A 26,800-nucleotide genomic window follows, 5' to 3' on the forward strand; every position below is an offset into this window, starting at 1 on the left:
TGGATAGTTCAGCTGTTCTTTGCTAGGGAAAAGAAAAAAAAATAGAAAAAAAATAGGCCAGACTAAGCAAAATTAATTCTGTAGCTGTCAGGAAAGCCTATAATGTATTCTACTCAGTCCTGGAGTCAGGACAATTTCTAAAATAACAGAACTGCAACTGACTCAGAACCCAATCTTAAACTGCCTGAATTCAATAGAAATTCTTTCAGTGAGTCTAATGGGCTTCGGGTCATGGCCTCATGCATTAAACTAATTTATATAGAAAAAAAAATCTATTTCCTTTTACTTTCAATTAATCAGAGGACTGGGTGTGACCTATTGGTGGAATGGTAAATAATACAGACAACAGGTCAGTTGTACAGAGAGACTTGGATCGCTTGGAGAGGTCAGTTCAGATCCAAACATAGGTTTTAAGGCAGCCAAGTGCAAAGTCTTCTATGTAGAAACAAGGAATATTTGTAAGATGAGAAAAGCTATTGTTGAGTGCAATGATTCTGTCTCAAGATTGATAACAAATTACTGTAAGAGTAGATGACCAGATGAACCTGATTTCCTTCAGTGAGCTAACATGATCCTTAATTGATTTGCAAGAAAGGGAAAATGATAAAAGTGGTAAGGCAGCATTAATGACGCCATTACTGTAATTCTGTGTCCAGAATTAATACCTGTAATTCTAAAAGGATACCAAGGAATTGGAAGCCATTCTGGAAAGATGCAATGATGAAGTCTTCAAAATATGCCTCACTGTGAGAGACGGAAAAAGCGCAACCTATTTGGTTGATCTGTCAAATGACCTGGTGACAATTTGCACACTGGTTACATGGAAAAAAAATATTTCCGATAGTAAGTAGGAGTTTAATCTGGCAGGAAAAGGTATAACAGGATCCAAAGTGGATCCAAACAAAATTTGACTAGAAGCAAAGGGAGGATTTGAAACCGTGAGGAGAATTAACTTTTGGATCAAAAGGGATATTACAATCACCCAGCATTGTATCATTTATGTAAGGCTTCTTCTGATGTCATCTTTTACCCCAAAAGAATTGTGATTTGTTAAAGAAATTGATGGATTCTTTGACTTGTAGTATGCTGGCCCTGACATAGGAACCAGAGATACAAAAGCACAAGTTTTGCAAGGAGTTTAGGGGGAATGAATGGTTTTGAATTAGTGCATACAGGATCTTATATGCAGCAGGTTGCTAATTTCACGTGAGAAGTACAACTAATAGGTCACCTGGTACATTGGCTGTAGGTACATCTAGAAATGAGGAGCTGATTTGACCTGAGTCCATTCAAGGTATGTGTTCGAGCACTGCCATGTTTAGCAGGAATTGTTATGTATGGTATATCAAAGGAATGGTTCTAGCATTGGGGTTATTCTGTTGATCATTAAACTATTAATCCTCTGAAAGTAGAGTATGGTTAAGAGGGGTATGCTCATCTACATATCAATGAGTATAGTATGTGTATTGAATGTATTACCTGAGTTAATGTAATGTAATGGGTTAGATAGATAGGTTAGGGTTGAAGGTGGTTATAGGTGGCTATAATGTCTTTTCACTTAAAAATCTATGACTTTGTAACAGAAGAAAGATGAATAAATGATAGTTATTTGCTGAACCCCATGTGACATCTTTTCCAGGTTGAGTTTGGGTAGCTGGCCTGTCTGCCTGAGACCATATTGATGACAATGTCATTAGGTTTGGAATCTGCCGTGGATGTTACAATCCCTTATGCGTGTATCTTTGTACATCCAACGTCACTAATGAATGCCAGATATTATTCTCCAGTTGCAGATGTATCCAACTACCCCAAGTCCCTCCATCCTTAGCAGCCAGGTAGTTTGACACAGACAGAGATGCAGCAGATGTAGAGGACTGAGCAAACTCAAGCATCTGTGTGAAAAATTTTGCTCTGCTTTAAAGGGAGGCTAAAGGTTTATATGGTGTGGACTAGAACCACAGAATTAACGGTCCATTTGGGTACCAAACAAATTAGGATCCCAGCAGAACTTTATGCCTAGGAGACCTCACAGGGTCTGTACCCTGGGACATCAACCGTCACAGTACAGAAGCAGGCCCACATAAGGAGATGACTGGATAGGTCTCCACCAGCCCCTACCAATTGTGAACTGAAAAATCCCAATACATCCTGCCCCAACCACTCAGTGCAGTGGTCACACCGTGTCATGTCCGGCAGCTAGCGTGGGACTTCATTCTCCACTACAAGACTCATCACAGTGCAGTGACGGTTGTTGGGACGTGCCACTAACACCCTGGAATTTTTGCCATTGGGATGATGGAGGAGGACCGGCAGCGTTATTGTATGCCTGATGTACAGCCACTGCTTTGTTGCCAAGATGCACAAACCAAACACCCCAACAGAGGAGGGGCAACTACAAGTACGAGTTGCCACTCTCATTGCTGGAACAGTTGTGCATTTATTTCCCCTGGTAGGGATATCAAGCCCAGGTAGGAACTGAAAGAGTCGTAGTTATTCACACCATAGTCAGGCATTTCTGTTCCACTTTACCCGTCCTTCTTATAGCAATCATGATGAATCAGGCAGTGATGAGCAAATAAAAAGCTAAAACCACTAAACACATAAGAAAATCTAAAGGGCACTTAATAAAACTCTTTGATTTGCTATTTCAACTTTTAATACACTCTATCATAATTAATTTTGATGATCTTAAGCTAAATTAAAAGCAACGGGTAGCACTGCATGGGAGGAAAAGTATAAGGGTACCTTAATGGAGCCACCCAACATAGTGCCCTGTAGGCAACCATAACTTAATTTAAAAGCACACTTGATATGCAGTAATACACCCAAGTAAAATGGCAGGTGATCCTCAAAACAGAATAAGAAGTAGCTGTTGTATCCATCCTCAGCCACAGTAAATCTGTATGAACGTGGTGCTTTTCATTAAGCAATCAATAATATATTTTATTAGTTCCAGAACACTGCATACAACCCACTAGAAGCAATCTCACTCCACAGTTTTGAGTGTGAATACCACAATTAAACCAAGAAAAAATAAATTAGTTTTTCTGAAATCTGGAGGTTTTTGAGTTGTAAAAGTCCAATTACAAATTAGCAAGCTGTGAATAATCAGATTTAAAAAAAAACTCACCACAGTTTCAAAGCTGCATGAGCTCTACTCATAAAATCCCTAAAGATTTATGAAGTTAAACAGTAATTGGTGGCAAATGAGACCACTGATGATAGCTAACAGAATCACTGCTTTTCACCTCTAGTTTTGGAAGTAATACCTGGCCTTTTGGGAGCACCACAATCTTTCTGCAACACAGATGTTTGAAATATACACAAATAATGAGACGGCTTTGTGCAATTCCAGGGTATTAACAAATATATCTGTGTTTGAAAACATCCAATCTTCCAGTCTCCTCCCAGTATAGCAGTGGACTAGATTTCCAAATGTGTTCATCCACCTGCTCCTATTAAGAGGGGGAGATATCAACTCTTAAAAATGTTTAGCAATCTGGTTTACTTCACCACAGTGTTAGACTGGAGATAACCATGTCTTGAAACTCATCCAGATCTAGATGCTGAGGACTGCTGAAAATCTTCCTGGCTTCATATCAGCATACTAATATCAGATAGCACGTATATGTTTCATATGGATAAGATGCATCTCTTCATCATGTAATTCAATCTTGGCATGGTAATTTTTAAGTTCTAAGAAGGAAATAATTTTGTGTATCACTCTCCTTTTAGCATGTGAGAATGTAAAAATCGAACATAGTGAATTTTTCATTCAGTTGCAAACCCTCACTGAAGTGAATGACCCTTTAAAAAATGTTAGGAAGCCAGGCCACTCAGAATATGAGAGGCACATTTCAATCTGGTTGCATCGGAAATACTCAAAAGTAAGAGTGAATAGTGCGGAATGTATTTTCAGGCTTACAGAGCACCTGTATTCTTGGGGACTAACTGAAATTATGAGGAAATTAACCTGATAAAGTGAAAACAAAAATAAGAAAAAATCTGTGTCCCAAGGACTTCACAGTCCATTCATTAAATCCTGTAAGTGCTGTTCAGACAGAAAACACACACATTGACTGAGAGATGATTATTCAGAGACTAAATGACTAATTCCAGGAGTAAATGACTGTATATTTAGGCCTGTAAAAACAGAGAAAACCTGCTATATGGAGCCACCACAAGCCAAAAAAAAAAGGATCACCCAGCAGCTAGGACACTTGCCAAAGACTTAGACGACTTGGGTTTATATTTTTATTCATCCATAAACTTTCAACAAATGACATAAGGCACAGAACCTACTGGTTAATAGCAAAGGACAGCCACACTCTCTTCTCTCGCACAGCTATTGTCCAAACTATTTACTGGGAACAGTCCTTGTCCAAACTATCTTCCAAAACTTATTTGACAATTGTCTGGTAAAGTATTAGATGATCCAGTTGAAAACTGTGCCAAGGAGCATGCTAATAATAGTTAAGCTTCCTGGGCAATTTGGATGCCATTGCCTAAGTCTGTATCCCACCTCTATTTAATATACTACTGTAGTTAAATCCATTGCGAATGTGTGAAAAATGCAAGAAAGGGCACTCTCTATTGTGCAATACTCTAGTACTATGTGCAAGAAAGTTCTGTTAAAAGAATAAATCCTTTCTGTAAAATAATGAAAATAATCAGTGATGTAGTCATGCACCCATGAAGTAGAAGAACTTCCCTTAGATTTTACTCTTCCAATCACAAACTCTGCCTCTAAGTTATGGGACAAAGTCATGTGACATTTTCAATATAGATGGGCAGACGTGCACCTGGTATCGATCAATGTGCATTGTACCCCAAAGCACAAATGCCCTCAATAATATGTCACATAGTTATTCCCTGGTTGGTAGATTTTTTGTTCGTTGAGAAAAATGATGTATCATTCAAACACCTACTATTTCACACTGGATCAGTCAATCCCTTCGTAAGTCTGTCTTCAAACTGTGGTCTGTTTCAAGAATCACAGAGCAAATCCCATTCACTAGGGCTGTGAGGAACTCACTTTCTCTGGAACTGGCCCAGAGGAAGAATTTTTTAATAGATTTTCAGGACCAGCTTCTTGAATGTGGTGCTTGTGTCCTAATTTTTAGCACAAATGGAAAGGCAGCAAGCAGCCCCCAATGACATAAGTGATATTTAGCATTTATGAAAAAAAAAAAAAGGTAACTTGATCTGGAGACTTAACAGACGTAATTCCACTATGAGTTATCAAAACTTACACTGGTATAATGTTTAGGTAAATTGTCACAACTCTAATGCATAGAATTATATCAGTATAGAATAGAGATATGGCTGTTTGAACATTACTGTTTTTACACTAGTTTTCTTTGCAAACTTAGCTGATATTGCAGACAGAATCCATGCAGTGCAAATTATCCTCTATTTCAGAGATACCAGCTTTAAAATGAAGTTCATTTTCTTGCATAAATAGGATACAATATAAACAAAGGTTCTTAGACAAGTCAACATCGAGACTGAAAAATACTTTCAATCTGTGCTAGTTAGCATAAAACAACATTATGTTTCCCTGAATGGCTATACTAAACATTTAACAAAAAAAGTCTACATTTAGAAGCCATAATTTGACTGGTTTCAGTTGCAAAGCCTTCTGATTACTACTATTAAAAAACTTACCATGATTCATGCCCATTTCTGAAGAAAAAAGCTGGCTGGGAAGAAAAAAACACAACAATAACTTGTACATTTTTCATTTAATTGTGTTTTTCCTACAAATTTGGAGGATTTTAAAGCTTTTTAAATAGAAATTATTTTTAATTTCAATTTTATTCCCACTACACAGGCTATTATTTTTATTTAACCAGCAAAATGGAGAGAAAAACAAGAAAAAATCAGGGTTAAAATATGAAGGAAAAGATAGGACATTAATGAATCATTATTAAACAAATATTTTTAGGGCTACTTTTCAGTAAGAGAAGGATTTTAAATGAATGACTCTGCAATTGTGATGGAAAGCCAGGTGAGACTAAAAGTTACGTAAAATTTTTGTAGAAATGTACTTACTTGCTAGTTTCTGGGGGAAAAAGCAACAAAAATTAAAAAGAAACAAAACAAAACACCACCAACAAACAAATAACAGCCCCCTTCCAAACCCCCCAAAAACTAGAAAAGCAAGGCTACAAAGAAACAAATACATTCTCCAGTGCAGCACAGTAATTTCTGGTGACACTCTGTAGGTATCCAGCTATAGCTTTAGGATCACAGAATTGAGGTTGTTGGAAGAGAGGGAGCTCAGGGGGTCTCTTATCCAAACTCCTGCTTAAAGCAGGCTCAGCTACGAGCTCAGACAAGATTGCTTGAGGTTTTTATGCAAGCAGGTCTTGAAAAACTCCAAGGATGGAGTCTATCATCACTGACACTGCAAGAAAGATCTTCCTAGGGCAGAGAGGATACTCTAGCGTAACAAATCCTTTTCTTCTTCCCAGTCACGACATGCAAATACACACACACACGCAGGCTTTTGCAGTGGGTCAATTGTTTCTCTTTTTGTATTACAGACAGATTAAGCATAGCTCAAAGTTTAGCCTTTCCGATGATTCTTAGATCAGCCTTAATCAACACCCAGAAGTTGCTAGTAGGTGCCTCTATCTAAAGGCTGTTGATTGGGATCACATCCCATCCAGTGTTGATTGGGATGTGACAGGCTGGAGTGAGAGGAAAGGTAACTCTGGTTGTAGAGTGATTGCATAGAAGGACATTATTTAACCTGTTCTTGGGTTTATATAATGTAGCTATGTAAACATCATGCCTTGCCATGTTGGTCCATCATGGACATTTTCAGCTGTTGTTGGAACATCTGGGCATTGTGGGTGCATTTCATCTAGATTGTTTGACCACAGGCAAGTTTTGCTGCCAAAGGTAAGAACAAAGCATCTCCAGATGTTACTACCTCAGTATTCAAGGACAGCCTCTTTTTCTTGCATGCTAGAGAAAAAGCAGTCATATCTGGAGCATATCCAGCTTTGAGCCGGGGGAGCATCGTGGCTACTACTTGAGTACAACAAATCCTAGACAACAGCTTGGAAAGCAACCATCTCCGTCTCGTGGTTTACACTGTATAATTACCTGTCTGAAGCTCATAAATGATATGATCTCCAATTGACATTTTCAAATTAGTTTTAGTATGTACAATAGCTTATTTTAATATGTTATTTAAGAGCTGGTTCATTCTCTGTGGAACTTTCAGCTGGACAATGCTGTAATTTTCAAGTTTTGGCTAGTCCATTTTGGCTATCTCCATACATGGAGATATGGAGAAATGTAATGAATTATATGCAGTAATTTTATGGCAGCATTACACTTAATCAGTCTTCTCATATTGTTATATTTCTTGGGATTATGTTCGTATATGTGTGCAGTATGTATGTATATTTATTCATATATATGTAATGTTCACCCCAGTTCATCATCTGCTTAAGAAAAGATTAATGATGAGAAGTACTGTAGGTGTCATTTCTCAGGTAGTTAACATGGGTATTAATATTAAATTTAATTTACTTATTGCCAAATCAGCAGCCTTCATTAAAACAGCAAAGTTATGTTAAGAGAACAAGGTATGGATTGTATTCCCTGGCAATATGAAGAGTTCAGGAAATGAAAAGTGCTTCAGTCATATATAACATATAGAGTATTGTTAGTGCAGAAGCCTTGTCTCAACTTCAGTGACCCATTTACTGGTTATTCTTTTATTGTTTTAAAGGCATTATGAATTAGAGCTCTGCAGTTTAAACAGCATCAAATGCATGAAATAGAACCCCTGTGCCTCAGTTAACCTTAAACAAGTTTCTGAAAGCAAGAGAGACAGATTTAATGGATGTGATGTCATTACACTATATCATACATGCCAGAAAGAAAGAACAGAATATAATAGAATATCAGGGCAACATAGGAAAGCCATTTTTTAGCTATTTAAAGCTTCAGAAAAATGAGCCAAACTTGTTAGGAAGAAATTGAAATGCATGTAGTAAAGCATCCTAAAACATCAAGATACTTTAAGTTTTTCCATCCTCTTTAGCTTTGTGTATTAAAAATCTGATGCTGTTCCAACAGTACCCAGAAAAAGTACTTTAACTGCCTCTGCAAGCTGATACTGTATCCACTGAAAGTCACAACGATATCTTCATACATTTCATTCCATTGTTCTGCTCCCCTTTCTAACTGACTTCAGCAGAAATAGGCCTTCAGTTGCAACAAATATTTGCACGCTTGTTTGCAATATTGACAGTCCCTTCCTACCCTTTTGTAAATTACTATGGCCCTAGCTTTAACTTAAACTGTAAATACAGGAATGACTATGTGATCCATATGGACTCTGTAGAAGTCCCACAAAGCCAGAGGGAGACTTCCACTGATTTCAGTGGGTACATGCTGGGGGTACATCATGATCTTTTCACTGGACACTTTTTAATCCAGTGGTTATTTTTTCCTTTTCTAAAACAAACAAATTTGAAATCATTAGGTGCTGGAGTCCAGTGTGTGGCATCAGGGACATGCTCTTTGGTAGGGAAGTCTACATGTTACGAGGTTTTAATTTATTTACCTTCTTCATATGAATCAGACAGCTTGATAAAGTGCTCTGAACAGATAAGATAATCAAGCCTGACAGCTAAAAAGTCCTGTCAGCATTTAAGCAGAGCACCCAGGAAAAGACTAACTGCCTTTTGAGAACAGGAGCAGAAACTTTGAAGACAGCGGAAAGAGTTCTGAAATCTCTGCTAATGCCACTGACAAGAATGCTTTCATTTTGCCAGATGAGTCCACCTTAGGTTTCATTGTCATTTCCATTATCGAATGATCTCCATTCTGAAAAGGGATAACTAGTTATTGATTCAAATGTCAGCAGCTTAAATGCTATTAGCCAGGAGCAGCATCAAAAAGGAAGGCCACTGCATCAACAATATTGTACACTCCCGCTCTGCAGGACTGCATCTCCTTCTATTCTGTCTAGGCAGGCTTATGGCTCAGCATAACCTTGGATCTCATAATCACTCATATATTTATCCTCACAAAACCTCTGCTGTTCTTCTTACCCTTATTTTAGAAGCAGGCAATGCATGCCTAGGATGCAGACTGCAGTGGAGCCCAGGGTTGCCTGAGCTAGCTTTTTTTGTACCCCATTGGTACCATGAGCAGCAGTGTAGCTGCAGCAGTATGGAAGCTGGTGCAGGTCAATATGCCCTTAGGAGAAGGAAGGACACAAGATGCTTCAAGCGCTTGCATTAACTCTTGTAAAGCTAATTCAAGTATATCCTAAGCTGCCTGACAAAACCACAGTGGAGCTAGAACTGAACTGAAGACTCCAAGTCAAACGACTGGTCAGTTCTTTCATGCTGTGATTAGCTTGAGATGTTCACACAGAGTTTGTTAAGCGTTATTTCTTTCTGTCCCAGGACTATCTAATAGTGCACAGCCTGGAGACAAAAGTAGGCACTGAGGAAGCAGTAAGAACATACACAGGCTTCTCTCTAAACAGCTAACAGCATAGTATTACAAAGCAACATACACATCTAATAAATGAGAAGGTTGACTATGACAAAGTATAGCAATAAATATCTTTTATGCATATGGTTCTAGGGACTCCTAAGAACTAGCCCTCATTTTAGGCCTCCAGATTACTAAATCTCTAAATATCAATCTGAATTCTTTAGACAATCAAGCACATGATCTGGAGCCTGAGCTGTCTTCAAGCCTACTGGTCTCACCTCTAATTCAAAAGATCACTTACTGGAAGCTCTGAAGGGAAAACAGTGGGGTATTTCGTTGCTTTTTCCTCTTTGAACCATCTCCTGTGGATTGCACCAGTGAAAGGCAAAATCTATACCCATTTTCTGCAAAGAAAAGTATATATTTAACTTCACTAGAAAGTAGTAATCTACGCTTTCTTAAAGAATTTACCCCTATCAGAAGGAGACAGTAAAACCAAACAGATTTATGCCTCATAAAATGGGAGTGTTCTATCAGAACCAAATGACTATTTTTCTCATATAGCAATCAGAAGGGTTAAAAGTAAAAAAATTTCTTTGTTTTTTTGCCATCTAGTCCATCTCCTGAATAAGGGCTTCTTTTGAGCTGCTGAGCATAAAAGTGAATCTGGAAAACGTCAACTAATGTATTTCAGAGTTATTATGTGAAAATAAAAACCCTGAACATATTTTTTTTATGAAACCTTCCAAGAAAATTCACTTCCGAGACCTGGCTTGAGAATGAGCAGGAGACATTTTTCAGCCCAAAATAATTTTATGAGAAAGGTTTAAATGTCTGGAAAATATGTTGGAACTGTAATTTCTCCCTTAACCGATAGTCTCAGTGATGGATTACATGACCGCTAGAGTGAATCTGTGTGAATACACATGTACACACATCATTTCATTTGTTTACCTTTGGATCAAAAATAGAATGTTACAACATTTGTTTTATCATTTTCGATCCCCCTGAGGCATTGTGACATTTGGTACATTTATTTTTCCCGTTAAGAGATGATTCTTTAATTCTTTGAAACAGGTGGAGGAAATATTTAGCAGAATGTTTACAATATGACAACTATACGTCGGCGGGGGAAAGGGGGAGTGTGTTTGAACATGCACAGAACGCCAGAAGTTGATTACATTTCTTTCTTCTGCACAGCCCAGTGTACAAGCTAGAGAGAATCTCTGTCCCTGGTGGAGCTGATAACAAATTCTTAGATCTCAAAGGGGCCATGGTATCTCGTCATTAACTTTGGTGCAGCACCTAAGTCAGGTGTGAGTACTTAAAATATGGGCAGTGTTCCTACTGTCCAGCTTTGAACACTAAGCTTGACATTCCTCCTCATAGTCAACAGAAAAAGGTAAATTCCTCCAAAATTCCTTTCAGGGGATCAAAAGTAAAACCCCTCCCCTCTTTACTCCTTACTAGTTTACATCAGGAAACTTAAAACAAAGGTACCTGTGCATCCAGAAAATAGCTACCTAAATGTAGAGTTTAAAACTCTTCTCTGTGCTTTGGATAATGCCTACGCTCTTGCTTGGATGTGTTTTATGATTCACAGCAGGCAGAACAAACTGACATGTACAGGTGACCTCCTGAGCTCCAGTGTCCTCCCTCCAAACCGGACGAAACTGAAGGAGATGCATTAAAAATTGGCTGCGCATGACAGACAGGGGATGCTAACTTAAGTCCAGCGAGGAAAACCTGGGAAAATCAACTTTTGTTCTGTTAGTGAAGTAATGCTAAAAGGATGTGGTAGAATACTGTAACTCACAGGTCTTAGTCAGACAGCTATGGCTGAATCCAGACCTATTCTCTTTTATTGTTCTGTAATGAAAGTTTATGACCGCTCTTTCTGTATTTTGGCAGATGGGACCTCTGTGTAACTGCATATCCTAAACTCTGGAGGGATAAATCAAGATGACAGTGGGAAAAGACTTATCTCCTTTTTGCTTCTCCAAGGCAGCCCTCATTTATTGACTGTTCTGAGCAAACCCCAGTTTCTTGGGGAAGCTACAAATTTAAATCCACCTGGTGCAGGACAGAGCTCTAAATGCCATATCAAGGAGTTTTCCTGAACAGTTCCACTTCATAGACATGTGAATGGAGCATGGCTTTCCTAAAGCTCAGATGGGTATTTTGGCCACTGGGCACTAAAAATACATTTTTTTTCAATGAGTATTGAATAATATTCAATGGGGTCAATGAATATTTAAATATTGATATGGGATCTTCAACACCTCTCATAAGAGAATGACATATAAAATCAAGGCTTATAGTGTGACACACAGGATATCACCATCCCTCAGAAAAAGGAGGAATTTGGATGTCCAGGTTCTGGGAAAATTATCTGAATTTCCCTGGGCTATTAGGTAGAATGGCAACATTCTTCCCACCAGTAATACAGCATATCTGCAACTATGCTTTTCTCTTTGGATATCCTAATACAAATATCATGGTTAGCACAACCCGAAATAATTTAGTTTCTGATTTGTATGAGAAAGAACAGAGACACTTTTATTTGATCTGAACCAGTTATGATTTTTTGTTGGTTTCTTCAGACCAAAAATGGTTTGATTATTCAGCCAACTTGCTACTTGCACAAACTTGTCTGAATAATCTTTACCAATGGGATCTCTGAGGAGCTAGATGGCTAGCAAGTAAATGGTTAATCGGGTAATGCTGTTTTTAAAGCATATACAGATATAAGGAAGCCAAGACATATGGCATAGGCACCCACAGAAAGTCAGTTCATATTACCCGTAATGAATGATGGAATTTGCAGCTCTTCAAACTCAGTTCAAAGTTTTTTGCTGCTAATATTGCCAGATCCGTACTTTTTCCATAGTACTTTGCTCTTTTTGACCACTGAGATGATTTGCAGCAAGTTACTGTTCAACAGGAGTAAAACTGATACAATCTATCCCAGAACAATTTCCATCTTTCTAAATCAAATACAAGTATATAAATAAGAACATCTTGTCTTAATAATTTAGTCTGTTCAATGATATGACACATATTTTCTGATAAAGATTTTTGTGATAGAAATATTCTGACTTGGTATAAAGGAGATCATTATAAGTATAACATGCAGAAACCTATTATGTCACTCCTATTTAAAAAGTAAAAACAATAATTTGCAAGTTATCTAGTTCTTAGCTGGGTCCACTAGAACCCATGGATCCGCTCTGTTTCACAAAGTCTCTGTATTGTATCAACTATTACATCACACTCAATAAGTTGATGAAAATGTTTCCCTTGAATTTTAACCATTTTGCAGAATACAACACAGGAAAAAATATAGTTTGATTTCACGAAATAAAAGCATTTTCTTTTTGCTGGGCAGAGCTGACTTCTGTTTTATAGCTCACTGGTAGAAACAAATTTTCCTGTGGATACCATCGTATATTCCCCTTGTTACTGAAAGGATGGGAGCTGGAAATTTACTTCTTTCTGTTTTAGCTAGAAGTGTCTTTCTCCAGAAAAATAAAATATTCTTTTCCCCTCCTGAGCTATTTCTGGGTAGCCTAACTTCTTTAACTATCTTTACCTTCTTATTTGATCACCATTCAGAATCTTTATTTAGTATGACTTCAAATTCTGACGTGTCCGCTCTGTTTTGAAATATCGTTTAAAAACATGACACATTTGAATCATATTATCGTGGAGGCTATGATGTAAGAAGATGAAAAGAGCAAAAATCAGAAACCTGCATTCTGCCCTTAGCTTTGTCAGTGGTGATGTCTGTGATTTTGGACCACTCTGCTTTGTTCTTCAGCGTTCCCGACAATTCTTACTTTTACCTATTTAAAAAACAGCTGTACTGGGAAGGTACAGTCTTCTGCTGGATACAAGTGCACAGTGTTTAGCACGTGGGACTCTGATCTCATTTGAGTCCTTCAGACAGGATAGTACCACAAATAAATCATAATGATAATATTCTTACTTGCAGTTAAGATTAAACCTAAAGTTACCTTATTGGAGTGTCAAACTGGTTCCTGTGATATTTGTCTGAAACTTTCTCCTTACAGTATAACAAATGTGCTTCAATTCCATTGGTCAGCTTCTTCCTCTAATGCAGACAGCTTAATGGATTTTTCTTAAGCCCAGTACAGCTTGTTTCTTAGTATTAATTTCAACTTCAGGTTATTGTGCAAATTATGTCCTAGCTGGAAATTGAACCACGTTGACCACTGAAAAAGAAAAGCCTAATATATGACCTGTATTAGACAAATTTGCCCAGCCAGCAAAGTACAGTTGGATTGATTTTCACTCTGTCATAACGAGAGAGTTTGTTAGACAAGTTCTCCACCCAGTGGCTGCGAGTGTTCAAGAGAACAGGGACACGATCCCCACTATGATGTTATAGAAATGCCGGAGATGCAAATCCAGCATACATATCTCAGTCGACTCGAAGGAAGACAGGCAAAAGGATGTTTCCTTCATTTAGACCTAAGAAATCCGTGAAATAAAACATTTAAGTCATTTAAGACAAAAAATTAAGACAAAAACTATGTCCTTAGGGAGGACAACAGATGTAACTATTGCCCCCCTCCCCCCTGAAACCTAAAAATCTACAGTTGCGTTCTCTATGTTTTCTGCTGTTCAGAATAATTTATCAACACGGGTTGGGAACCATGACGGGTTTTTTTCGCTCATTTGCTTTCAGCACAGAATTGCAAGTCAAGCATTCCATTTCCATCCTGTCATCAACATTTCAAAGTTTTCCTGAGAGCTATGTGCAACAGGATTTAGCACTTCAGAAGAATTGCTTTATACTTACAAAACGTACAGACTCTAATACAAATAACTGGTCATCTCCTAGGTATATCACTGTCTTTTCACCATAACACACAGGTGTCACACAGGTTGAAGACTTACCTCTGCCCAGATAAATTTGTCAAGTAGTAGTTGGGAAGGTTGTTTTTCAGAAGAGATGCCTGATACATCGAAAGGCTGTGTAATTTTGCCTGATTTTTACCCACAGCTTATCTCAAATGTAAAAATCGCTTTGGCTGAATTTCAGCCAGGGCTAGGCAGCGTTCTGTATAACAAAGTTTGACAGCCATCCCTGTCTCCCACAGCGGCAGGACCAGAAAAGCTTTGCGGCATTTCTTCTTCAAGCTAACATCAGCAGCAGTGGAACTCATTTCTGTCTCTGCGTGATCGATAGAAAAGAACTGTAAAAATAAAAATGAGAAATAAAAAGATAAGATTCAGCAGCAGCATGGGTTCACATGCGTATATAATATGAGATTTGCCACAGTTCGTTTTTTTCTTCTTATAGATCACTCACGTCTGCTTTTCTCAGCTGATGCTTTCCCTCTCAATCTCCTGATAGCTTACATGTTTTGAATTTGGCCTTGCCTTTTTCTCTGATTTTTGGGGGTTCTTTTCAGTTGTTCTTACATATAGGCAGAGAATATATTGTTTGATTAATTTGAAAGTTACTGTATTTTTATATGTAAATGCTTGTTTATTTGTTTATTGAGGATATAGTTTTCAGCCAATTAAAAATGCAAAAATCCATCAAGGTTTTTTTGTTTTTATTTCCCTGTTCAGATTTATAAAATACAAACTGAATAAATAAACAAAAAAGACAGTATGCATTCTATGACACACACACACACAGTTCTTACAAGATATTTGATGCCATTCTACTCTTCTCTGGCAGGACTAGGGTTTAGTTTTGAAAACAAGTTTTAGCTTTTTCATTTGAGAGGGGAAAAGGCACTACATTTTTATATGTAATGGTGTGAATTAAGTATCACAAAATACAGGAGAGGAAATTAAAGTTTACAATCAGGATTTTGTCCTGTAAGTTTAGCAAATAAGTACAGTGAACTATAACCTAGAAGGAAATATTTAAATACAATTTATTCTCAAAATACCGTTGCTTTCCTTGCAAGCCTATCATGGTTTATAATATTAATTTTCTACGCAGTAAAAATATCCGCTTTTTCTGTTTTTTGCCACTGCTCACCCAGTCATGCAAATATTTCTGCAATTAGCCAACATTTATAACATTCTAGCTCCCCTAAAACCAAACCTGAAGCTGAATTCTCCCTTTTTCCCCTTTTTAACACTGCTATGTTTTCCCAAACCATGGTCTATGAAAAAGTGTAGTTTGGGTACTCATTCTGGTTATTATTAAAAACAAAAATAGATAGGACAAGAGGAAACGGCCTCAAGTTGTGCCAGGGGAGGTTTAGACTGGATATTAGGAAAAAATTTTACACGGAAAGGGTTATTAAGCTTTGGAACAGGCTGCCCAGGGAAGTGGTTGAGGCACCATCCCTGGAAGTATTTAAAAGACGGGTAGACATAGTACTTAGAGATACAGTTTAGTGATGGTTTTTGTTAGCTAGGTTGATGGTTGGACGAGATGATCCGGAACGTCCCTTCCAATCTGAGCAATTCTGTGATTCTATGATTCTAAATACTTGGGGAAGTTGAAATGGAAAGGTGGTGTCTAAAGCACAGTGGGTTTTTCACAGAATCACAGAATCATTTATGTTGGAAAAGACCCTTAATATCATCAAGTCCAATTGTAAATCTAACACTACCAAAGGATGGAAATGTTTCTATATAACACTGATAATTAACCTTCTCCACCTAAATTCTCCTTTCCTGTGTTCCACTCTCCTCAAACACATAAAATTCAAAATTGTTCTCTTTTCCCCATATTTTTTGTTACTACTTTATGATAATTACAGGGGTAGGGGAGAGGGGGTAATTTGGGGAGGGTGGGGACTGGGGGAGTAATTAAACGTTTGTTTGTCTCTAAAAATTAAAAAGTTCAGACAGTTTAGAAAAAGCAGCTAGAATTTAGTTCTGTGTGTGGAATCATCCAGCTGTTCTATTTGTTCATTTGTATTTTTTTTTAATGACAAAACTTGTGACAGGAATCTTCCAGTACAGCTTTTAAATGCAAGAGAGATTTCAGTGAAAGGCAGAAGTAGCCGTACTTCAAATCTCCTTTTCACTTTTCTACTAGAATCTAAATTATGATTAATTTCATGCAAGGAGTTTAGAGTCTCACAAATAATCAGAAAAAAAGCGCAGAAGAAATAACTGGAAGCTGAAGTTGATTTCTCATGCAGATTGGACTTACCGTTTGGGGGCAGAACCAGCCCCGGATTCCTTTCCCCATGGGGCTAGCGAGTCCCACCCGCCCGTCGAAGGACGAATCCACTCCCCACTCGGGAAAGAGCACTGATTTTGCAAACTGTTAGCTGACTTCTCCACCTAGTGGCAGTACCGTGGAAAGTTTGGGGCTCGTCTTTGCAATTAAATCTCAGGAGAAAATTGTTAACGAAGCACAAATGCTCTGGCATAATGCTATGCTGGAATTAGGGCTATATAATTCCATAGAGTCTGCACTTCAGTGCAAGACCTCCTCCAAAAACATACCATCATTTCGATAAAAGCACAGTACACATGCTGTCTGCTCCTTCTGTATCCGCCATGTCTTTGACAGGTACTAATAGTTCACATTTAATCCCTGCAATGACCAACAAGGCTAATTTATATTCAGATGTCTTTCCAAATTTAACTCCAGGTGATAGAGCACTCCCCCTGCCAGTTACAAATAATTCTGACTGAGTCTTATCTCTTTTTTTACCCCCCTACTATACATTTGCTTTAGCACAAATACGCGGATGCCAGCCACATGGACACAAGTCAGAAAAAAACCATGAAAATTATACTATCTAGCTTCTTTAAAAAAATAATAGTCTGGGAGGCAAACGTTTTACTAACAAGGACTCCATCATCAAACTTTTCTTGATGCTGTTTTTTCTAATGACTCACAGTGTCTTTTCTCCTGGTTTGCAGCAAAGCTGGGATTTAATGAATTTTGTCTGAAGTATTGGTCATTCAAGGCTTCTGAATTCAATCCTGTATGTATTTCAATTTCCTCATTAAAAAAAAAAAAAATAGTCATAATGCCTAGCAATGTTTTGCAGCGTGTGTCACCAAAGAAGTCACTGTGTATTTACAAACCAGTATTCAAAGACACAACCATTAAGAAAATTCTCTAAGCTTTGTATGACACATTAATCAACTTACAATTGAATTTGATGCACCACAACAATATTTAGGCTTATCTCTAAGTCCAGTAGCCTCTACCCACAATGAACAGTTGTAATAGTAATCTATATTCTCTGATTTACCCTGTAAAGTCTAGTTAGCTGAGATACAGCTTCATGACCTGAAACAGGTTTGTATTTCCATCTGCTCTGCTGCTTAAGAACAAGAATTACTGTCCAAATTATCATTGATCAGGACAGAGTCAGATGGACGTGATATTAAAGAAGATATCATAGCCTCACACTTACAATTCTAAACAAAGAAATCCAGGACGATTTCCTGAGGGTCTGGTTGTATTCAAACCTAAAGTATAAACTCCTACATTCAAGTTTTTGTTTCTATGCAGAAGAGAGCTCCCCCAGGTAAAAAGCTGACTTTCCCCTAAATTCCCAAGGGTTTCTGTCCATCTCATAAATTTATGCATTTCATTTTCTAATTTTGTTTTCCTGATTGACAGTTGCTGCTTCATTCTTCAAGGGGTCTGAATATCTGACCAATCGCCTCTGCAAATGCTCGGTACTTTTTATGTAGCTGACTTTGGGTAGAGTGTACCACTAGAGGCACTTGCTGTGCCATCTTCATTACGAAAATGGGGTTTGTAGGTGTACAGAACTCCAATTTCATAACTGTTTCAACTGTTCTCTCCTGCTTTTACAACAGGGAACAGAAACAATGGCTTGACAGATGTGCTAGAAGCTAGCCAGTTGCAGCACACCTTAATTAACAGGGGAGAAAACAAGCCTTGGAAGGGAGGAGAACCACCTCTCCGTAATGTTTTATAACTTAGAATTTCAGACCTACACCTTTCCTTTGTTTGAATGGATCCACAAATTTATTTTTACAAAGATTTTTCTATTAATACCTCTCACCTTATTATGACTACCAAAGGAAAGGCATAGCCCTCATTCTCAGAGTCATATAGTGTGCAGGGTTAACTGAAAAGCCTCCAGCTAAAACCCCGTGCAGGAGAGAAGGATACCTATCCTGAAAACAGAACATAAGATAAAAAACCTGCAATGAAAGTGGACATTTCAGGTCGGGTTTTGTCCCTTTTTTGTTTGCTGACTGCACTTTTAAAAAGCTTTTGTGAGACATATTAATACTTCCATGTTCATACATCTTTGACCAGTAATGCTGATAACCTCCTGGTGTCAGTATGGCTCTACTGCAATTCAGCTTCCTTGGCAAAGCCCTGAATAGCAATTAAAAAAAAAAATATGTTTGAATATGACAGCTAAATACACTGGTTAGAGACTGGGAGTTCAGTATTGCTAGATGAGGTTCTTAGCAGTATTAAACAGATTATTTTGTTACACACAAATCCTTTGCAAAAGTGCTTGCACTCTGTACTATGTTCTGCTTATGAAGGTGATACCTTGATAGTGTTGTCTGTACAAAACAGCCACTAGTGGGCGTGTAAATTATTCTCGCAAAAAATACACTATTTGCCACTGTATTTATTTCACTTAATGTGCAAGAATGACGATAGCAGTAAAACAGATGTTTGCACCCACCCTAAGCCAGCTCCTAGTGTTCATTCACCTTCACCCCAACCCCTCTTAGGCAAAAGCAGCAGCAGCTGAATCAAGCTGTGCTGAGGTATTGCATCTCTTTCACTCAAACAGCAGCAACATCCATCAAATTACAAGTCTTACTCATCAGTCATTTCCTGAACTGTGATTTTTTATACCCAAACGTCAATCCAGCAGCATATAGCAGAAGACAGGAGGGCATGGCAGATTTTGTTTATCTATGGGAAAGATGACTTTAATTGCCCTATAACTACCATCTGAGCAGTTTTCTGCTTATCCTGTTAGCATGGAAATATGCAGGAGTTTCCTCTCTTCAGTTTTTTATCTTGTCCCTTCTCTCTAGTAAGATGATAGACAGAATTTATCCCTCATCCCCTTACAGCAAATAGGGAAGCAAATGAATGAGAGTTGGAGAGGTATTGTTGTACATTAATTGAAAGGGATGAGAAGGAAGATAACAATGTGCTATAGGTAGCTATATAGGAAGTAGAGGGGGATACTGAATCCTGAACAGATGTTATTCTAGTAATTGAGGGAGAGAGAAAAGGGATTGGCTTCCATTCTCTTCCTTGAACCCATGAACCCACCCTAAATACAGAGCTTGCCCTAACTCTCTCAGGCTTGTTTTTTCCCTTGCCCTTTTTCCCCCAAATACCACAGTATGAAATTTTACCAACAATACTAAAATACATTAAGTCAGTTCTAGGACATCCAGTTGGAATGGGAACCTCTTGTACTTATTCTTCATTGGCATAAATTAATTTTAAGCTAAGAAATGTTATTACAAGTTTCTTGTCCAAAGTTCCATATAATGGATCAGGCTGTAAAGAACTTGAGCTTCTTTTAACATAGAAGCATAGCAGACAAGGCTTAGACAAACTTCTGTGGTAATAGGTCTACTACTTCTGGACCTTAACAAGTCCCTCTTTCACATACAGCAGCAATCCACTATGAATGTGCCAGAATAAGTGCTTTCTGAGGTGTTTCTACACAGTTCTCCATGAAGCAATGGTTTAAAACCCCCTTTGCATAACTCTCAATCTCAGAATCTACTTATCAAAATCAATAGAAACAAAATTTAAATCTATTACTTGTGAATAGCAAGCCCTAGGCTGATGTGTCGTGTTCCATGGGAACTGTTCCATAGCACTGGGAAAAATAAGGTGTCCTTTAGCTTTAAAACAAGCTTAGGCCACTTTACATAAAGCAAGTGGATAATGTGTTTGTTCTCAGAAACAGTGTGTACAAATAACTGCTGTTCTAAACTACTGAGTTATACCTCAAAATTGTTAACCATCATACAGTTACTGTAGAATGATTTAATTTGATTCCTAAGCATGTTATGGAGAACAATTCTGGGTTTTTTTTCAGTTTTATTACCTAGAAAACAAATGTCATTTTGTGAGTTAACGAGCCAGCCAGGAACTTCTGTTGGCAAAATCCACTGATGGTTTTCCCACAGGGATCATGATATACTAAGCTGAACTTCCATTACGGAGTACTGTTTCCAATAGATCAATTTTTCAAAGAGACTTTAATAATGGTTTGGCAGTATGTTTATTCAGCAGGGGGTTCCTAGACTATCAGAAGATCCCAGAGTCTGGAATTACTTTATTGCTGTCCTTTGAAGTAAAACAATAGTAGATGGCTCACTGAAGCATCAATATCGCTTTAGAAGCCACACAGAAATCTTGAATAAAGCTGTAGAATAATTGATACTTCCAAGAGGAAGATGATGAAAGTTTCATGGAGGTACAGTCACAGTTGAGTATGTTCATTTGGATTTCAAAATAAACCAAATTTGTTTGCTCATTTCAACTAATCCTCCACTATTATGTGGAATTTTTCTCCCTGCCTAACTCATAGTTAATCTGCGGGGATTTCTGTCAAAACTGCAGGCTACTTAAATAGATGTTACGGACAATATAGCTTATAAAGCAAAGTTCATGCTCACGAATGTAAGGAAACTTAAGGAAAACTCTGCATTAGGTTAACTGACAAGTAGCTGGTGGAAAAGAAGTGATTTAGGGATTGAAACTGATAAAAGTGTAGGTAGGATCAGTGGGATAGACATAATTGAAGTTGCAAAGAATTTAGAGCTCCCTTGTATTTAAACTGGAATTACAGGAACTCAGCTCTTCTCGAATTCTTTATAGTTATTACATTTTTTGTCTCATGCTCACTGTCTACATTTGCTTGTAGTTCTGGAAACTCATCCATAATGCTAGGACTGCTTATTTAGTGTATCTAAAGTTCCCCATTATAATTTAAGATAAACATAGATTCAAACCTACTCGAAGTCAAATTTATTTTTCATTTCCAACCATAAAAAACACCCAGTTTAATGGCCTACTCGCCATTCAGCTAGAACTTCCAAATTTCTATCATCATAGTTCATGCTTATTTGTTAAAGTAACAGTATAAGAAATCTGAATGTCGGTGGTACAACCTCTATCTCCATCAGCCTCTGAATTCTTGTCAATGAAATTACAGAGATTGTCAGTTATTCCAGCACAATCAACCAGATGATTATTATTAGAGAGATAGAGATGCTACAATACAGTGCTGAGGCTTCAGCACTAATTATGAGTGCAAGTCCTGCTATTGCACAAGTTAATATAGCACAGAAACCGCTCGTCTTGTGAAGTTTCTGGATCTTCCTTTAATTCCCATCTCTTTCACTAAGCAGCAGGGTCACCTTTTGTATATTGTGCTGTCACCTCACATTTGTCATCCCAATCTTTCTAACTGTAAAAAATGTGCTTTATGATAGCCTTTAAGTTCATCAGCATAAATAGCATTCTTAGTAGATACAGTCTTTAGTACAGGCTCGCTCCAATCTCTTGCTCCCAGCTCTCAGAAAAGGCACTTTAGCTTACATGGAGTTCACTGAAAGGAATCAAAGGGGGAAAACTACAGAAGATATTTGGGAATTGAATGTATTACACACAGATGTTAGCTTTAATGTAATGATTCATGTTAACAAAAGGGTTCACTGTCCCTACCAGATCCCTAGCCCTGAAATCTGATCTACCTCAGGTGGCCATGTGTTAGTCTGGATAGCATAAATGGGTCCAAAGAATCCAGAGAGAAAATACCTTTGTGTAATTTTATAACATTAAACAAGGCCTAGAGGCTCTGTCTACAGAGACCTTTTAAAAAGCAGCTTCCCCTTAAGCATATTTTTTCCTTTTTGTACTTTTGCTAATCTTCACCTTTAGCTGTGTAGAGTTCTAAGGAAAAAGTCCCATGTGGGACTTTAAACAGTTAATACTATCCTTTCTAGGGAGTTTGGGATTAATCGGCATGCCTGTTGTAAAGTAATTTTATTTCCTTTGAGGAAAATAAGACAAAAATTATGCTAAATAGCAGAAAAGCAAACTCAGAAATCTCTCCCAGCTGTTGGCAGCCTGGTGTGGCCTCTGATGTGAACTCACTGCTGGAGGGACAGCACAGCACAGCCATGTTACCTGACTAGCAAATCTGCACAGTGTCAAGGTTGCTTTGACTCTTGCTCTGCACCACTCTCGGTCACAAGGTGTTCTCTTGATTAGTTAACCTAGACTCTACCTAGAGCAAGTAAAAGAGGGAAACAACACACCCTCCCCTCACTTAAAAAAAAAAAAAAAAAAAAGGGAGAACAAAGACAACATCATGTCAAGGATGCTATAGCTCTCATACATCAGCTGTTCTTCAAACCTTTTCTTCTTTGGTTACATCGGTTTGTCACCTGGTTCCTCTTTCCAGCTTGTAGGCATCCTTAGTTCAGTGGGATAAGAGCCCAGGGAGTTGTATGGTCCAAGATACTGCAGAGTAGTTAATCTTTTCAAACCACAAATCAAGTCAGGGTGTGAGAAAACAACTGAAAAGACGGAAAAATGGAGTAGTTTGTTCTGGTACTTCTTTGACTCTCATTTCCAGCATATTAATTTTGGTCTATCCAGTTCAAGTTCTAGGGTCCCCTTAACTGCTTGAAACATCCAGCTCAATCCATGGACTATATTAATAGGTGTTTTATTTGAACAAGCTCTGCTTTTTTTCTCTCAAACTTTTGCTGAGTTGCATAAACAACTTCATAGGAAACAAGCTAAGCTGGACTTCTACTGCATTGGAAATTAAGAGCACAGACTCTAGCCATAAAGGAGTCTCCATGCTAACCCACAGATCTACCAGTTTTGCTTATATATACACCTGGGTCTGATGCAATTCCCAACAGCTTCATCAGATTGAGGATGATTTGGGAAGCTTCAAGAATGCTGTCATTCTCTGGATTATGTTTCAGAGAGCCCAGATATTCTCTTTTTCAGATATTGTGACCCCTTTCTCTTCTGAAATTAAGAACGTTTCTAATAATCTTTAAAAGGGGCATTTCCAGATTTCAAGAGATCTTTCAGAGTTGAGGGCTATGAAGATAATAACTAAGTGCATTTTTATTCTTCCTATGATAATTTTAAGAATTAGAGTTGTAATGTAGCTGAAAGATAACTATATGTTACAGTGAAAATATTGGCTATCAAAATGTGAGCAGTAGCTCTCCTCTATAGACAGGGTTGCTATAAATAAAACATCTTTTGTCACTGCAGCATTTCTTCCAGTGTAAAGAAAGCTCACATGAAATTTTTACTGCAGCTTGGATAGTGTCAAAGCTCTGGCATAGTGTTCCAAATGAGTAATTTCACTATAATTAACCCACGAGGGATGTACTTATTCCAGAACTGCTGTCCTTTTGATCTCAAAGAATATAACACCGTTGTACTAAGGATGCCTCAAAGGCTACAGTGCTTAAATAATACAGTCCTTATGCGTACTGCCTCTTTAAAATATAAAGATTTGAAAGGTGGTCAGTATTCCAAAGTATTGGAATACATAAAAATAACCTAAGTTTTATCTAATAGGAAAAGGAATTTTATAATTGTGTGCTAAAAATATGTGCACGTGGGAATATATGAACTGATTTAAGGTCATTCTTCAAATCAAGATGTATTAGGTATTTCGTAAAAATATGCACCTCCTTTTCACAACCACAAGATGAATATCTTTATTTTAAGCAGCTACACAGAAAACTGCAGTTATTGATTTGACATTATTGTATTTATCCTCTTATAAATGTGGCTATTGCATTCTTTAGAAATCTGGCCATAAAACTTATTACAGCAAATAGAATTATTGCTTTTAAGGCAGAGAGCTCTGAAGCTCAAGATTTGTAGAAGGAAAAATGTTTAGGCTGACTTAGCTGCTTTAAATTACTGAAAAGTTTCAGAATTATAATGGGTTATAAAAAAACAAATTTCTATGGCCTTCTGTGTTAGAGTAGGGAGTTTTGTTTGCACTTTCTCTTTCTGAAGAAGAGGTGGAGCCATCAAAATCCAAAGCCAATACTTCAGATAAAATGAAAGATATTAACTAGAAACAGTGCTTGCAACCCTCCTAGCCTTCAAATTTTTTGAAAGCTTATGGATTTAGCCATAAATCTGTTGTGTTCTTTTGGGGACATCTGGATTTTATTATTTTATCTATTTTATTCTGATGGTTGTTAGTGATAGATGATAAAAATAACACATTTTATTAGTTTCCTGCATGCTGTACTGAATGTGAGATGCACTAATACATTCTTAGTGATGCCTTCTGGTTTGATCGACATACTTCATCATGCTTTTTAAAGATAAGTTAACTGCAGTAAACTGATAGTACTTATGTAAACAGGAATATGAGAAGATAACAGTACCTCTAAGGAAAAAAAAAAAAAAAATAAAATCTGTCTTATATCCCTTTTACTGGGAGTCAGAAGTAACTACTGTCCAAACTTTGGATTTTTTGGAAAGAACTGCTTTTTTTTGTCCTCCACTTGGTGGACAATACTAAAAATGTTTTATCTGGCAAGGGCAAATCAATAGTGCCAAAAAGAGATCACTTGCTTCCTCCTTTGGCCCTGAAACACTGGACAGTTTCTGAAATCTGTTGGGAAAACACTGAGGGGTCACACTAGACGTCTGTCATGAGACAGGAGCTATTTTGCCTCCCTGAGCTGAGGCATGAATTGCTCTGCATACCACATGAGCCTTTTTCCATATTGCCTGCATCTGTTTTCCCTTGACTGCTCTTGCCCATATTCTAGTTAAAGACGTACATCACACTCTGCACAGCAAAAGCAATTAAATGCTTGGTATTCCCTTTACCTCAGGTTTGGTATCTTGGTGCCATGGCTTTGACTTACGCCCCACCTCTGCTCTTCTATCTTCCAAGGAGACACTCAGTAGTTTAAAATTCAGTCTGTCTTGAATTATTCATGCTTAGTGCATCGGTGACTACTATATAATTCACCGGTCTAGTCAAACAATGTTGCCTTAGAGCGCTAGGAAAAGGAGGTCAGACTCGCATACAACTCCATGTGCTCGGTACCCTTTAGAGCACAGGGAGAATACACACCTTAGGACAGCACAACACAAACTGCTGTTTGCACCCAGAGAGTAGGATGAGCTATTATCCCACCTCTATCTCCTTACCCTTCTCCTGAAAGATTTCTTGAATTTCTACTGTCATCAAGAAAATGCAGCTGTGCATAGCATCCAAAAAGGGCCAGACTGGCCCAAAAGGTATTGGACTGACAGCCTGTCATGCCAATCTCCTTTATGGCAAAAAAGGAACAAATATATTCAAATATACTCAAGAGACAGAGTACAGGCAGCAGCACTGCAAATATATCCCTTATGACTTGTCCATTTGCCACTACTATAGATTGCAGAAATTGTCTCTGGGGTTCAAAGAATAGCTTCAACTCCCAGCACATTAATCCTCTGATGAAATTAGAGTAACCATTACAGTTTACTGTGTAATTATCTAATTAAGCAGGCGCCTTTAGAGAAAAAGGCCCTTTCAGTTAGGTCAAATACAAAAGACTAATGAATACAAGCACTATCTGGTATCCTAGCCTTTTTTCATCAAATAAGGATACTATTTAGCAGTTTTACAAGTCCTTCCAAAATGAGGTTTGTAGTAGAAATGCAAAGATGACTTTACCTGCTGTTGTAAAAACTGCAGTCTTATAAAAAACAGTACTTACACCTTCAAGGTTCATTTATAATAAAGGGACTCCTTGAAATATTGCTTCCAGTAAGAGAAGCAGGATGTAAAATTCCTCCTAAAGGGCTCAATCTGGCACAATACACAAAATAAATAACAAAGATGTGGCATGGCAGTGGAAAAGATCCAGATTTCACTAATGAGGTCTGTTGAGTGGTTACCATTTTATTGGAGTTAAATACAAGGCTCAAGAGGACAGCAAACAACTATGCTTCTCGTTAGAACAATACAACAATCCTTTCTTCGCCTCTTTAAGACTACAGCAGACAGACTATAGGTAATGTTATATTTGCTTATATCCCTATCATATTCTTTGTTCAAATCCATCCCACAAAATTCATTTATTCCCTGGTTTAAGAATTGAATTATCTCAGCCTTCCTAGTGTTTTGCGTCAAAACCAGACAGAGCTGACATTTGCCTCCCAGGGGAACAAAGCTGTTGTTTTGACGGCGCCAACAGTGTTCACTAGGCTAGAAAATGGAAGGCATCCTTAGGTCTCAGAAACAGGACAGTGGGCCAGCCTGTAATCCCAATATAAGCCTAAAGAACTGTGTGTCTGGAGATACTGATTTTAGCAATT

General features: G+C 37.8%; 1 long non-coding RNA gene across 5 annotated transcripts in view; it reads right to left on the reverse strand.

The window, feature by feature from the left end:
* Nucleotides 1-26,800, reverse strand: part of LOC128905773 (uncharacterized) — a 156,207-nt gene that overhangs the window by 3,550 nt on the left and 125,857 nt on the right. For 4 of the 5 annotated variants that reach the window (XR_008464979.1, XR_008464976.1, XR_008464978.1 and 1 more), the window contains 3 exons: nt 13,491-14,696; nt 9,776-9,878; nt 5,668-5,702 (listed from right to left, as the gene is read on the reverse strand). This is a non-coding gene — a long non-coding RNA (uncharacterized LOC128905773). The remainder of the gene's footprint in view (nt 1-5,667; nt 5,703-9,775; nt 9,879-13,490; nt 14,697-26,800) is intronic. The other variant, XR_008464980.1, reaches the window with a different exon arrangement.

This window comes from Rissa tridactyla, chromosome 2 (genome assembly GCF_028500815.1).
Source record: "Rissa tridactyla isolate bRisTri1 chromosome 2, bRisTri1.patW.cur.20221130, whole genome shotgun sequence".
In the NCBI taxonomy this organism is placed as follows: domain Eukaryota; kingdom Metazoa; phylum Chordata; class Aves; order Charadriiformes; family Laridae; genus Rissa; species Rissa tridactyla.